Raw genomic sequence first — 16,232 nt, 5'->3', positions numbered from 1 at the left:
GTGCTCTTAAGTATGTTTTTTAAAGGCTAAATTGGAAATTTTTACCACTAATTATGCTCTTGTAGTGTTTTGCCCGAACTTTTTTTCGGATAATTGCTAAAGGACATCATTGGTGCCCAACACCATAAGGATGTGGCATATTGCTATTAGTGCAATCTAATATCAGGCTCCACTTATTTGAATTTAATAAGTATTATGTGGTATCTACTATCGCTAACCAATCATGGGGTGTCACCTTATGTGGTGTTAGGCACCTTAAGGTGTCAAATAACAACACTCTTTTTTCGTGTAAAAAATCTCTTTGAACTATAGCAACTATTATAAATGTGCCCCTTATATTGCATATCATTCAGTTTTTTAAAACAATTTATTCATATAACACTGATGTTGTATTATTGTGGCGAGATTTGAGAATATGTATCTGCATTATTAGAACTAATTTTTACACGTTTAACGTCGATAATCTCGATTTCGACTAACTTCAATTAATTAAATAAATCACCATGTTGTAATTATGCATCTGACATGTGGCTACATAGCAAATTGCTTAAAAATATGAACATATTGTGACAAAATGGGCATGTTTGCAATAATTTTCATAGTTCAGGGGCATTTTTGCCACAAAAAATAGTTCAGGGAGCAACACTCTACAAGGACTATAGTTCAGTGGAAAAATTACTATTTGTCATTTTTAAAATATTAAGTTCTAGTTTTAATTAATCACATTTTTTAAAATTTTGAAAAACAATATCACATCACTGTATATAATATTTATGTGCAAATTTTGAGTGCGCATATCATTACTCATTTCAGAATACTACCTTTAAACCCTTGTTAATGAGTATTGCCAAATATGTGATATCTCACTATGGTTGCAATTTAGTATTGGGTCTCTCCTATTTTTATTTAAAATGTAATATGTGGGATCCGATGCTAAATTACATCGATCAATATAAGGTGGTATTGGATAGTATTATATTAGATTGTATTGTATGATATACTTTTATATAGTACCATGTGTGGTATTGACTTTTATTAAATACAAATCAATATCAAACATGATACTATATAAAAATATGTCATACAATGCAATATAATACAACACATCATCTAAATATATATATATATACATATATATTATCAAAGTAGAAGTAGGCATTCACATTTAGCCAAACCATTATAATTATTTGCCCTAGTGTTATCCAAATGACGAGTTTCGAAGTTATTGTGTAATTACTACTACTTTTAGTTTAGTAGTAATAGTAATTACATAACCTAGTTATACTTTATTTTAAAATATAAGGTGTATTTGGATAATAAGTAGTAATTACATTTGAAATTCATTGTCATGTTTGAAAAGACAACTAGTAATCATTCAGTAAAATAATATTATGTAATAATTAATAACAAATATTTAAAATAAATTTTATCGACATAACATATTTAAAATAAAATTAAATAATAAAAATTTCACCATAATTAAAATAAAAATAAGTATAGAATATTTTATCATTCAAATAGACATTCTGAATATTTGAATCTATTCAAATTATTTGAAAAAAAATATTAAAAAGAAATTTGTGAGATAGAAAAAAATATAGATTATTAAATAGTATAAACCTCTTAGAACATGGAATGTGGTTTAAAAAGTTGAATGTGGTGCATGAGGTTCTATTTCAAAACTAATTGGTGATCAATTGAAGTAATCCATGCTTTAATAAATGGTATGATGATTCCACACATTTTCCATGTGAAATTCTCTAACACCCCCTCATGATGGTGACTATTTTTGCTCATTATTCTTAGATGGATCGATTGCAAGTGGCTCTTTGCTCTTTTTTGGTTCACTATTTCCGAATTACAAATGACTCTTTTGGCTCTCCTTTTTAAACCGATTTGGATTTGGATCAGATACTACTAGTTAGAGTTTTCTTTTGGCTCATGATACCATGTTAGAATGTGGAAGGTGGTTTAGAAAGTAGGATATGGTGTATGGTAAAAAGCATGGGATTTCATCTAAAAACCAATTGGTGATGAATGGAGTAACTCATATTCTTATAAATAAAATGATGATTCTGCACACTTTCCACGTGGGATTCTCTAACAAAACCCATTTGGATTGTGATTTTTCCTCTCACCTAGAGTCGTTTTATCAGTTTTTTCCTGGCTAGGGTGGTTGTCGCTTGCCTTGGCCTTTGGCCTGTAGTACTCTAACTGTTTGGGGGGGGGGGGGGGGGGGTTGTTTCTAGCTTTAATTTGCTTTGGGGGATTGGTTTTTGGCATTTCTTCTCTTCCCAATGTTCTTGGTGGGCCTTTCACTACATCGCTGTGACAGTCAGAATCCCGTGATCCGTAAGGGGAAAGATCAGGTAAGTTGTGCAATCCCACACCGCCTGGGAAATGTCAAGTGTGATGATTCTAAGACTGTGTAGGTATGTGACTACACAGTTGAAGAGGGCTTAAATAGATTGATGTGTACTACCTATATCAACAAGATGCATCTTCTTTTCGGTAGCCCGTCACTTGAGAACTCCAAAGTTAAGCGTGCTTGACCTGGGGTAATCTAGGGATGGGTGACCTCTTGGGAAGTTTTCCTAGGAAGCATGTGAGTGAGGACAAATCACGCTAAATAGACTCGTGTTGGTTTGTAGGGCCAATCGTCATTCTAGAAAGCAGCCATAGTGACGTGGGGTGTCACAAATGGTATCAGAGCCTTGACCCAGCCGGAAGTGTGGCCGACGGGGACGTCGGGCCCGTGAGGGGGGTGATTGTGACAGTCAGAATCCCGTGATCCGTAAGAGGAAAGATCGGGTAAGCTGTACAATCCCACACCGCCTGGGGAAGGTCAAGTGTGATGATTCTAAGACTGTGTAGGTATGGGACTACACAGTTGAAAATGGCTTAAATAGATTGATGGGTACTACCTATATCAACAAGATGCATCTTCTTTTCGGTAGCCCATCACTTGAGAACTCCAAAGTTAAGCCTGCTTGACCTGGGGTAATCTAGGGATGTGCGACCTCCTGAGAAGTTTTCCTAGGAAGCTTGTGAGTGAGGACAAAGCACGCTGAAAAGACTCGTGTTGGTTTGTAGGGCCAGTCGTCATTCCAGAAAGCAGCCATAGTGACGTGGGGCGTCACAATCGCCGACACTTGGATCTGGCTAGGATTAGGGTTCAAGGTTTAAATTTGCAACGCTAGGAGGGTTCTATGTTGTGTGTGGTTGGGGAGGGGGGTTAATCTCTAGTGGGTTTTGGGGTATTTGTGGGTTGGGGTTTCAGTTTTTGCGATCTATGCTACCGACAGTCTTGGTTATGGTGGTGAGGTGGGGCTGATTACTTGACTAGGGCGTGATTGTGTTGGGTGGCCTGGTGGGTGGGATCCAGTTCATTGACAAGTAGCTTGTAGATGGCCTCGGGGTGTTGTAGTCTCATTCAGGTGCTGCTTATTTAGTGCGGGGTGCTGTCTTCTTGCTTTGTTTTCATTTTTTTCGTCACTTTGTTTTTCATTTTTTTTTATATTCCGTCATTTAGTTTTTTTTAATAATGTCACCTTATGTGGGTGATTGTTGGCCATTTTGTGTGGTGAGTGAGTACTATCTATCTTAGGTAGTATAATGTTTCATAATTTCATTCACTTTGTCAAGTTCAACCCTTATTACTATGTTTCTTGTGAAAGGACTCTAGTGGCCTAATACCATGACAAAGTTAGGCTCAATGATACTTTAGACTTTGAGAAGATTTTGCATCTATTTATGCCATTTGAGAATACTAAATGTATGATGTATGGCTTTATGGATATTTGAGGTTTGGCTCTTAGTTAATGGATTTTGTAACGCCCTGGTTACCCCAGGACAATTACTATGAGCTTTGAACCATGCTTAACTCGCTAATCGAGTCATTTGGTTAAAAAAACGTGCTTCTAGGTGTTTGTTTAACGCCCAAACGTGACTTCCACTTAGCGGTAGTCGTAGTATAGATCGGGCGGTCGATTCCACAAGGAGGCAAAGGAATAAAGTTAATCAATAAATAATATGATAAAAATAGAACAAGTGATATTTTTTGTTGTTTTGGAGATTTAAAGATTAGAAATAAAGATAGAATAAAGTGTGATGTAACAATAGGTAATAAGTAGGAAGGATCAAGAGTCACCAATATGCATACTTATTTATTTGAATCTTTGATTCACAAAAGCTACATAAATGGGAAGTTCACATCCCAACTATTCATTTGGAAGATTTAACATTGATGCACATATATATTTTACAAAAATGTATTCAAGTGATTATTATTCTTTACCATGGAAAGATGAGATAAATCTTATGAGAAATCTAAAAATGACATTATACTATTGGCAATAATGCAATAAAATATTGGACATAAAACCTAACACAAATATTACTTTTAATATTTATAAAATACATAGAAAGAGCATGACTAATTCTATATAGATTTTAGCAAAAGTACATATATATGAGTGAGATGGAGAAAATGATAAAGATATTATCTATATTATTTTCACTAATTTGATAATACATAGAAAGTGCATGACAAAATCTATATACTATTAGTAAACATACATATAGATAATAAGATGAAGAAGTAGAGATGAAAGAAAATAAATCACTAAAATATATAAACTTTAAGCACGTGGTGAATCAAAAATACAAAACAAAGTCATAGTGCATATAGGATCATCCTAACCTTCCTAAGAAGGTTAGCCTATTACGCTATACATTCTCATGAAATTCTAGAGAGAAAATATGAGAAATGAGACTAAAATTTTGTAGAGTTTTGCTACCTAAAAATTACATAGAAATTGTGAAGGAAGAGTCCTTATTTATAGAGGAAGAAAATGGCTAAAAAGAAATTAAACAACAGTTTGGAGTTTACAAAATAAATCTGAAATATTAATAATAAAATGTGATTTTGAAAAATCAAATCTTATTATAAATATTAACCTAGTTATTTTGGTGTATGGTCAAAATGTCATTTTTCTAAAGCACAAAAAAAGATGAGCTTTAAAGCTCAAAATGGCAATTTTGTAAGGCCCAATACCCATGAAAGTGGTTGTTAGCAGAGGAGGGTTTTGACCCACTCCCAACCAATGGGAGCATGCCACGTAGGCACTGGCTGGGAGGGTTGGGCTACTTCAGATGGGCCTGCATTGGGGGAGCTTCAGTTGGGCCTTCGGTTTGGGCCAATGTGGTGCTGCTAGGTTGAAGGGAGCAAAGGCAAGGCTGGAGATTATGTTGGGTCGCTGGAAAGGTTGGTGAGCTTAAGGGAATGGCGTTGGAGTGAGGATCAAGAGGTCAGCTTGCATGTGGGTCAAGAGGCTGCTGAAGGAAGCTGACAGGTGGCGCACGAGGAGCTCAGACAGCTGGCGACTGGGCTTACTGAAGGATGCGTGGCGGGAGGAGGAAGCGCCACTTGGCACGCTGGCAGTGGGAGCTCGCTGGGCTTAGGCCAAATGGGCCTGGGCAAAATTACTTCAAAATGCCACAATTCCGCTACACTTTCAGTTCTACTTCTTCCTTTCTTGCTCTTTTTTTTTTTCTCTTCATTTCAAAGTGCCAAAATACAACTTTAATTCCTACAAAATAACAATAAATCAAATCACAATCAGATATTTTCATTTATAAAATAAATCATATTAATTCTATGAAAATATTAATTAAAACTTAATTTATTTTGACTATTAAAATCAATAAATTTGTATTTTTCACCACTAATCAGTGTTATTAATAGGTCAAGGTGGAAAAAAAATCGATCAAAATGAAAGGATATAATTTTATTTAAAACATAAAACTGTTCATGGGCCCATAAAAGCATTTATCAATTATTTACAACTCAAAATGGTCATTATGGTACAGAAGTTACAACCCGCCGACCTAAGCGGCAAAATCAAGGTTAACCCCTAGTTCCTTTGAGAAACTCCTTGGTCGTGGTGGTCAAGTGGCCGCATATGTACACATCACCACCTAAGTTCTCCACTCAAGACTGGGTGAGCTTTTCTTTCCCTTTACCTGCACCACATAGCACCCATGAGCCAAAGCCCAACAAGAAAACTCAATACTGTATGAATATAATATCAAACAATGATCATAATAATCATCCAGTACTTTTAGTCCTAAATAGAGGAGTGACAGTTGTAAAAGTCACTAAGATGGGTTCCGTTCCCTTAACCAATAAGTGACCAAATCACTAGCTTAAACAGGATAAGTGACTGATAAGCAAGTCACCAATGTAAGCCAAGGAAGTGACCATAGAGTCACAATTGTGGGTACTGCTCCTTTAGCCATGTGACGATAGGGTCACCTGGGCCTTCTGGCCCTGGCTCTGAGTAACTAGTTATAGAACTAGGCAAGAGCTTTTAGTTTTCATCGAACTTAGGGTCGGTCCGACATTAATGCTCATAATGAGTCATTCAATGTAGATGTCGATTAGATCTAATCTTTCATCGGCTCTGCGTTCATGAAGCTTATGCTGCTCCTGACTCTTAGGTCAGTAACACACGACCAGTGCTCAGTACCGTTGATGAACTTGACTAGTAAGCCACAGCTTCATAGACGGATCTGACACCATTGCTGATTCTAACTAGTAAGTCAGTGCCATTCACAGGTAAGCAAGATCTGCTAAGCATTTAATGTGCAATCGATGTCCACATTTAAACACTCAACATGCCTCAATAATAACCATGCATGTCATATATAGGGTGCAATTTTCTTATCTCTGGTTCGAGCTAGAATTAATAAAAGAACGACCCTTGAGAACGATCAACCTTTTAGTTCCTTGATGGTCACCTGGTCATAACCAATTATGGGATTCCATCAATAAAATGAGTAATAAAAGGTTCCCGGACCAAGACTTAGCCTCTGGGACATCGAATCCTACTAAACTGAGTAGTAGGAATGATCTCGAGGCCTAAGGTTTGATTTCCCATGATCAAAACACTACTTTGGCCACAAATGCTCTCAAGCGCCGCGGCCCGCCTCCCCAAGCGCCGCAACCCTCAGCCAAAACAGAGGCGCTAGCCTCAAGCACCTGTCCTAAGCGCTGCGGCCCTCCTCCCCAAGCGCCACGGCCCTCAGGCCCTTTAGCACCACCTTCCTCCTCAACGAGCTTGGGCCGCGACACTCTAGAACAGAGCCGCGGCCCCACCTGAGACTCAGCCAAAAGCCCTTGTTTTTCCCTTCGAACTCATTTCAAAACCTTATTAAAACACTCCCAATATCACAAAGCAAGGCCACCAATTATTACCACAACTTATCCACCACATAACCATCAAAACCTATGCCTTAAACCAATCAAAACTTCATCAAATTCCCATTTCAATTATCAAAACTCCAATCTCAAAACCAATATAAAAACAGAGTAAGGAACCACAAACTTTAACTAAAACCTTACCTTAAGCTTGAATTGAATCATCTTCAATGGATGAACTAAATTTCTTAGCTTCAAACCTTGATTTCCTAGCTTGGTTCTTCAAATAGGATTCAAAGATTCCAAAGGAAGAAGGAGTAGGATGATGGTCGTGAGAAAGAAAAGAGAAGACTCTGTTTTGGTTTCATTTTCTACAGCTTACTAGATTCACATATATCCTTTGCCAAATGACCATATTGCCCCTAGGTTAAGTAAAACTCTATAAAGGCTAGTAAGGGCAAAAATGTCATTTCTCCTCTAATCCCGCTAATCATAATTAACGTTCTCCAATTTCCGTTACCCCCAAAATTCTCAAATACCAATAATTTATATCATGTTACCCTTTAATTCCCAGCAACGCTTTAATGACCAAATTGTTATATTATTTTAAATAATATAAAGTTAGATTAAATAATGTGACATAATGTGATTTGTCACACAAATGTGATTTGTCACACCTTGTATCATATTATTGAGAGTCACAAAATTTGACACATGTATGTGCCCAAATGTGACATATTTTGGAGTTACAAACTTGTAACTCCCAAATATTACCCAATAATGTGTAGATTTGATATTACACATTTTGATTTGAATTTCTCAAAAGCCATAAGAGATATGGCTGTTAGAGATGTGATTTTAACTCCCATAATGTGTATGGAAGTTACAAAATCAAGTGGGAATGAATTTGGAACGTTTTGGAAAATTTGGAAAATTGGTTGCTGAAAAAACGACTTAGGTCGCTACCTATGTTTTTCAGGCCGCGGCCCAAGAGGCAAAAATAGGCAAAAACACACCTTGGGCCGCGGCTCGTGTTTTTCAGGCCGCGGCCTGAGCGGCTGACAGCATTTTCCAACTTCGGTTTTATCCAATTTTGAACGTTTCCAACAACCAAGTAACTCCCAAATCTCTATTTTAATTCCATAAACATCCAATTAATCATTGGTAACAGCCATGGGGGTTGGTGGAATTTGAAATTCAAAGGGTGTCTCAAAACTCTATAAATAGGAGTCTAATGCTCACTTGTAAGACACACAATTTTTCATCCACAAAGCACTTGGCTGAAAAATACACCAAAAGGCTTGATAATTCCAGAGAGCTATTTCCTAGAGAGATCCCTTAGTGCTTAGAGAATAGGGGGAAATAAGCTTTTGGACAAAGGTCTTGAACCTTGTTCAAGTTGGTGATCCCCACTACTCTACACTTTAGTAGTGTGAGAGTTTGTTTGTGTTTTCACTCTTTTGTTCCTCTTGTTCTTTCTTATTTACTTGTATTGTTATAGTATTGAGTTTGTAATCTTCTTCTTCTACTTCTTTTGATTTACTTGTATTTTGAACAATTGAGTTGTAATACTTATTTAATCAATATAATATTGTCCATTGTATTTTTGCATAGAGTTGTATTTGGGTTTTTCCATATTTCCATTGAGCAATAATTTATATATTCTCTAACAATCAAAAGCTTAGGTTCCTTTTCAATGGAAGGAGAAACCATAGAGATCTTGTGAGGATCCAACTTTGAAAAGATGGTAAGATAAGGTAATGCTCTTCTTTGGTTTTCTTAGAAGATCTAATGATTTTCATATAGTGATAGAAATGAGAAGAAGAAGAAGAAAATTTTATCAATGAGATTCATTATTTTCTAATCTCTTTTGTTTTTTAGTGGTTAGATTAGAAGATAATATAATATCTTGAGTTTTTGTTATATGTGATTAACATGTAAATAATCTAGTAGATTATTGGGTAGTATGCTAGCATGTCATAGAACTTATTTTGTGTTAATGAGAAATTATTAGAATAACAACTATATGAGTTTTATATGACATGCCTATATATTGACTTTGTGAATCAATAGAAATATGAAATCATATGTGTATGATATTTGTAATTCATGTTCTCATATTGATAAAGAGCCATATTAGTATGATATTAGTCATGTATGTTGATAACAATGTGAAATTATATTGAAATATAATCATGCAAACATTTGTGAGATGTTTATATGTTTATCCTATACTATTGCAATGTGATGAGTTACCATTTATTTGGTAAATAAAATGAATTATTTGAGAAATGAAATTTCCCATTTAAGTGTTTACCATCTCACTTTATGAGATAAGAAAAGATGAAACTAAGGGGGTTACATCTTTTAATGGTTGTGTCTTGCCATTGCAAGAAAAATATATCAAAGTGGATTAAAAAATTGTGGGATGACATATTGACTCAATAGACTTATAGTCTAGAGTGTGGTCAAATGAAATATATTTGAGAATTATTTAGTGACAATAATTCTTAAATATTCAATGAGGAGACATTTCAAAATTAGAGAAACAATTTTGAATCTTTACACCAATGGTGAATAAAAGAGAACTTTATTCATTTTGGTTAAAGATAGTGATATGTTTAAATTAATCTCAATGAGGAAATAATTTTAAACAAAAACATAAGAAATCAAAGTGTTTAAATAAATCAATGAGGGTTTATTTTCTTTGATTTAAAGTGTTTAAAAAAATTGACATCTTCATTTTGATTTTGATGAGAAAAACAATGGATGTTAAATTGGTGTTTTCAAAAGAATCTCAAAGAGACTCTTAAGAAATACATAAAAGTTGCTTAAGTGATTTTGAGATTATTTAGACAACTAAAATTGAAAATTTGTGATTATTTGAATGAGAAATTCTCACATTACACTTGTGTTCACATTTTATTTTGTGAAATATATAAAAGAAAGCAACCAAGTGAAAGTTACTTTCAAATAAGTGTGCCTTGCTTTAGCAAGTAAATGAATCAAGATAAACATTGAGGTTTTTTATATTGAGTGTTTATCATGAAGCTTAAGGACTCATGATGAACTTTGAGAATCATAGGTCTAGATTTATCTTGGAGGATAAATGACTTATTAGAAATGAAGAGATTTATATTTTAAAGTGATATTTTATTGTCACTATATGAGAAATGTGGGGGTGATGCTCCAAAGTTAATCAATTTATTTTGTTGTTAATTAATTGATTAATTTGGTCATTCTATCAAATAGGTGATTTGGAATTCCACATTTTAAATCACATTGGCTATATGTGTATAGAATGGATAAATCTAAACATGCTTGGTGTCTAAAGTTACTGTTTGTAATATTTTGATTCAAGAAGGAATCAATTTAAAACGTATAGGAGAATTTTAGAAACAAAGAGATTTCTAGAATTAATATTCAAATGTTTATCTTGGATATTAAACTATAAAATAGTGGGGGTGTTGACTATGGTCAAAATCACTATTTTAAAGGGCTAACTATTTTAATCAAACTATGGCTAGCAACAAAGTTTGAATAAAATAATGAGAGTGTCTAAGTATGCATACATGAGAAAAGAAATGATTCAAATGGAATCAATTTTACATCTCAAGAGACGGGACTTAGACTCCCTAAAGAGATTCACGGTTGATGGTAACCTATCTTAATAGTAGTAACCAAACTAGTATTAGGTTCAATAGGTAATAACAAGTCAATCAAGTGAATAAATAGTAGTACTCAAATTTTGTCCCATCTGAGATATGAGTACTAGTGTGTTACCAAAATGAGGGTTAAAACCGAAAGGTTTTTTAATAGAACTCAGTCTTGAAAAGACACGTATTTTAGGGTAACAAAATATTGTAAGAGTTCTACCTATATAGACCTAGGGGTGGTGCCACCCCTCATGAGAATTGGGAGTCATTCTAAAGAAAAGTCTATGAATGGAATGTGCACATGGCCATTAACGGTGCAAAAGCGAGACATTGAGGTCTCAAGTGAACATAGCAAAGGTGTGTGTGTTATCACCGGTTTGTTATCAAGGGATAGTGGTTCAATGCTTCGGCAACCAAAATTTCAACAAACTTTGTGATAATTACACTAAGGTAAAATTCAAGTCGAAAGACATTTTACTTTATGCACCAATGCAAAGGTTTCTATAGAGAGTGATTATTTAATCAAGTGGGGGAATATTATATTTTAATATAATGTTTTGATTGATTAAATAAGTGTTACAAAAAGTGATTATTTAATCTAAGTGGGGGAATGTTATATTATTTTAAATAATATAAAGTTAGATTAAATAATGTGACATAATGTGATTTGTCACACAAATGTGATTTGTCACACCTTGTATCATATTATTGAGAGTCACAAAATTGGACACATGTATGTGCCCAAATGTGACATATTTTGGAGTTACAAACTTGTAACTCTCAAATATTACCCAATAATGTATAGATTTGATATTACACATTTTGATTTGAATTTCTCAAAAGCCATAAGAGATATGGCTGTTAGAGATGTGATTTTAACTCCCATAATGTGTATGGAAGTTACAAAATCAAGTGGGAATGAATTTGGAACGTTTTGGAAAATTTGGAAAATTAGTTGCTGAAAAACCGACTTAGGCCGCTGCCTATGTTTTTCAGGCCGCGGCCCAAGAGGCAAAAATAAGCAAAAACACACCTTGGGCCGCGGCTCGTGTTTTTCAGGCCGCGGCCTGAGCGGCTGACAACATTTTCCAACTTCGGTTTTATCCAATTTTGAACATTTCCAACAACCAAGTAACTCCCAAATCTCTATTTTAATTCCATAAACATCCAATTAATTATTGGAAACAGCCATGAGGGTTGGTGGAATTTGAAATTCAAAGCGTGTCTCAAAACTCTATAAATAGGAGTCTAATGCTCACTTGTAAGACACACAATTTTTCATCCACAAAGCACTTGGCTGAAAAATACACCAAAAGGCTTGATAATTCCAGAGAGCTATTTCCTAGAGAGATCCCTTAGTGCTTAGAGAATAGGGGGAAATAAGCTTTTGGACAAAGGTCTTGAACCTTGTTCAAGTTGGTGATCCCCACTACTCTACACTTTAGTAGTGTGAGAGTTTGTTTGTGTTTTCACTCTTTTGTTCCTCTTGTTCTTTCTTATTTACTTGTATTGTTATAGTATTAAGTTTGTAATCTTCTTCTTCTACTTCTTTTGATTTACTTGTATTTTGAGCAATTGAGTTGTAATACTTATTTAATCAATATTATCTTGTCCATTGTATTTTTGCATAGAGTTGTATTTGGTTTTTCCATATTTCCATTGAGCAATAATTTATATATTCTCTAACACAAATTACCCTAAGACTCACCCCGAGCCTCGAACTTAAACCTGTTATGACCAAACCGCTAACTAATGTTCACAAATCGTCTCATGCCGAAAAGCTCGAACAAATCCACATTATAATGTGGCCTTGTTTAATGCCCAAAATGTGACTACCACTAAGCGGTAGTTGTAGTAAGATCGGGCGGTCGATCCACAAGGAGATTGTAACGCCCTACTTCCTTAGAGCCGTTACCAAGTGAGTTTTAAGACAAAACAGTGCAATGAACTCGCTAACCGAGGTTTTTTTAAAACAAAAGTGTGACTAATAAAAAGTTAAGGCTGTAATCTTTGAAAATGCGTCGTTTCATTAAAAACTTCTAGTATTAAATATTTGGGATCCCAAAATAAGGTTTGAAAACTATTTACATCTTGAAATAAGTTTACAGTTGATTAATTATAAAAATCATAGATTATTACAGCCATTTCTCGAATAAACCCCCAACCAAAGCAGTCGGGCAGGCCAAACATGTACGCGTCGCTTCACGCTCTCCGTACTCATGGTTGGTTGACTCAGTCTTAGCCCTTACCTGCAACACAGAGCACCCGTGAGCCGAAGCCCAGCAAGAAAACTCATGCAGTTCATAACATATGCAAATTATACAGTTAATCATACCAGATAGTCCACAGATAAACAAGTCAACCATTAGACTAAGCAAACACGGCCGTGCCGCCCCAGAAACCTTACCAAAGCCTGGGGTCTCGGTCCTCACCGTAAGGATATTACATTTATCCACTGGGTCCTACCCTGACTATAAGCATCCCAGGTGCTAAGTGTTACTTCCGGCCCCACTGCCGTTCTCGGCCTTTCGCCGTTCTCGGCTCCATTGCCGTTCTCGGCTCTGCGCCGTATCATTCAACTATAATCACAGATAGTCTAACTCAAATAACATTTGAACATATATATCAATTCAACAAAGTCTACACCCTAACATATGATGCAATATAGGGTCGTGCCCTGCAATCACACTATGGGCCCATGCCCTATCCTACGGGTGTTATAGTTTTCTTACCTGTACTCCGAGCTTCCTGATGCACTAAAGCCGCGAGCACGGTCCTCTAGCACGAGCCTCTCCAATATCCTAGTCACAACACACATGAAACATCCTTTAATACTAATCAATTCAAAACCACTTCCCGGGACTCCCAAATTCCTAAAACAATTCATCGGAAACATCCCCCGAACCCCCGGAGCAAAAGCTCAAATTTGCAAAATTTCCCATCCTGAAAAAGGCATAGCGCCGCGGCGCTACCCGCAAGGGCCGCGGCGCCCAGAGAAGTCAGAGAGCTCCTTGACTGCAAATAGCCTCGCGCCGCGGCGCTCCTTCGCGAACCCAGAAAAACTGGGTTTTTCCTCTGCATTTCATCATCCAAAACACTACCAAATCATCCCAAACTCACACCTAAGCCCCAAAATCACTTCAAAACCTCAAATGAACCACCCAACAACCCATAAACACTAACATCAAGATCAAAACATAATCACACTCAAAATCCACCCTTTGATTTCTAATTTCAGCAAACTCAAACAAAACTTAAAACTTAACTCATGCATTTAAATTCCTCAAATCAAAAATAGAAACAAACCTAAAGATTGCATAAAATCCTTACCTCAAGAGAGAATTCAACCTTTAAGCTTCCTTGATTCTCCCCCTAAATCCTTCAAGTTTCAGCTCCCTTCTTCTCTTCTTCCTCTTCTTCTTCTCATTGCCCTAACTTTCCTTCTCTTTATTTTTAACAAAGCCATCAAATAACCCAAATGCCCAAACCGTGTACCCTATAATCCCAGCTGAAAATTGTCTAAACCCCTTGCCAAATGACCATGCTACCCCTCCAAATAATCCTTTCCCAACTAAGTCCTCAAGGGCACTCTAGTCCTTTCACTAATATTTCAATTCTACCATTTTCCAACTAAACTTGTTACTCACAGCAGTAACTAATGGTTACCCAGGTTACTTAATCACCAATAACCATAACCCGCTAAATCTCAACTTAACCATAAAATTCCCAAGGTACCCATAGGCTCCTCCCGAGCCGGGTATAGAAATCCCGTTGTGACTTTTAAGTTAATTTGCTCTCTAGGACCGTCTCGGCACGTGCATCACAATAATAACACCACACTCACGTGGTACAATTCACAGAATACAATTATCACATATATGCCCTTAGCGGGCTAAAATTACCAATTTACCCCTATCATGCAAACGGGGTCCACATGCATATTTATTTCACCTAACATGCATACTAGTCAAGTAGTCATGCATCTCGAATGTTCAATTAGTCATATAACATGCTTTAAATCATAATCATGCATTTAACTCATAAAATCACACATAAATCCCAACATGCCCTCCTGGCACACTAATCAAGGCCCTTAAGCCTTATTAGCGATTTTGGGTCGTTACAGAGATAACCTAAAATCAAAAGGTTAGTAGAAAATAACACAAAAAGTTAGTAACAAGAAGTAAATAAAATTGTAAAGGGAAAGAGGTTTGAGATTTTGGTATTGTATTTTTTTGATAAAGTGATGAATTGAGATAAGTGAAAATAAAGGTAAGATGTGTTAGGAAAAATAATATTGCCTCAATGGAAAAGGTAAGAAAATGTTACAACTCTATGCAAAATATTACAATGGACAAGATTGATTAAATAAAGTGTTACAACTCTATAACTGAAAATACAAATAAAACAAAGGAAATGAAGAAGATGATGAAGAAGAAGAGAATAGTAAAATACAACTCAAAACAAAAGTTACAAATAAAATAAAGTGTTTGGACCAAATGAAGAGATTACAACTCTTAAACAAAATATACAAGTAAATAAAACAAGAGAATAAGAAGAAGAACAATAGAATAAAAGGAAGAACAGAAACCACAAACAAACTCTCACTTACACAACCTAAGTGAAGAGGATTGGGGATCACCAACTTGAACAAGGTTTGAAACCTTTGTCCAAAAGCTTATTTCCCCCTAATTCAAGCACTAAGGGATCTCTCTCAGATATTGGAAAAGTTTTCTGGAATTATCAAGCCTCAAGGTGTTTCTAGCCAAGTGCTCTAGTGGATAGAAATGGTGTGTCTTACAAGTGAGCATTAGGCTCCTATTTATAGAGTTTAGAGACACCCTTTGAATTTCAAATTCCACCAACCCCCATGGCTGTTACCAATGATTAATTGAGTGTTTTATGGAATTAAAATAGAAATTTGGGAGTTACTTGGCTGTTGGAAACGTTCAAAATTGGATAAAAACCTAATTAGTATGAATTTGTCAGCCACTAGCGCCGCGCCGCTTGTTTCAAGCGCCGCGGCCCTTGGTCAGTTTCAGCAACCAATTTTTTAAGTTTTTTCCAAAACGTTCCAATTTATTCCCACTTGATTTTGTAACTTCCATACACAATATGAGAGTTAAAATCACATCTCTATCAGCCATTTCTCATACGACAAGAAATTCATCTCAATATTGTGTAACAACAAATCTACACAATAATGGGTGATATTTAGGAGTTACAAATTTGTGATGAATTTGTAACACCAAATATGTTACATGTTTGGATATTTCACATATATCCAAATAATGTAACTCTCTATTATATGTTACAATATGTGACACTCTATGTCACATTTATTTAATCTAAAACATTATATTATAAAATAATAT

The sequence above is a fragment of the Humulus lupulus genome, chromosome 4 (assembly GCF_963169125.1).
Source record: "Humulus lupulus chromosome 4, drHumLupu1.1, whole genome shotgun sequence".
In the NCBI taxonomy this organism is placed as follows: Eukaryota; Viridiplantae; Streptophyta; class Magnoliopsida; order Rosales; family Cannabaceae; genus Humulus; species Humulus lupulus.
Note: the sequence above shows the minus strand (reverse complement) of the source record.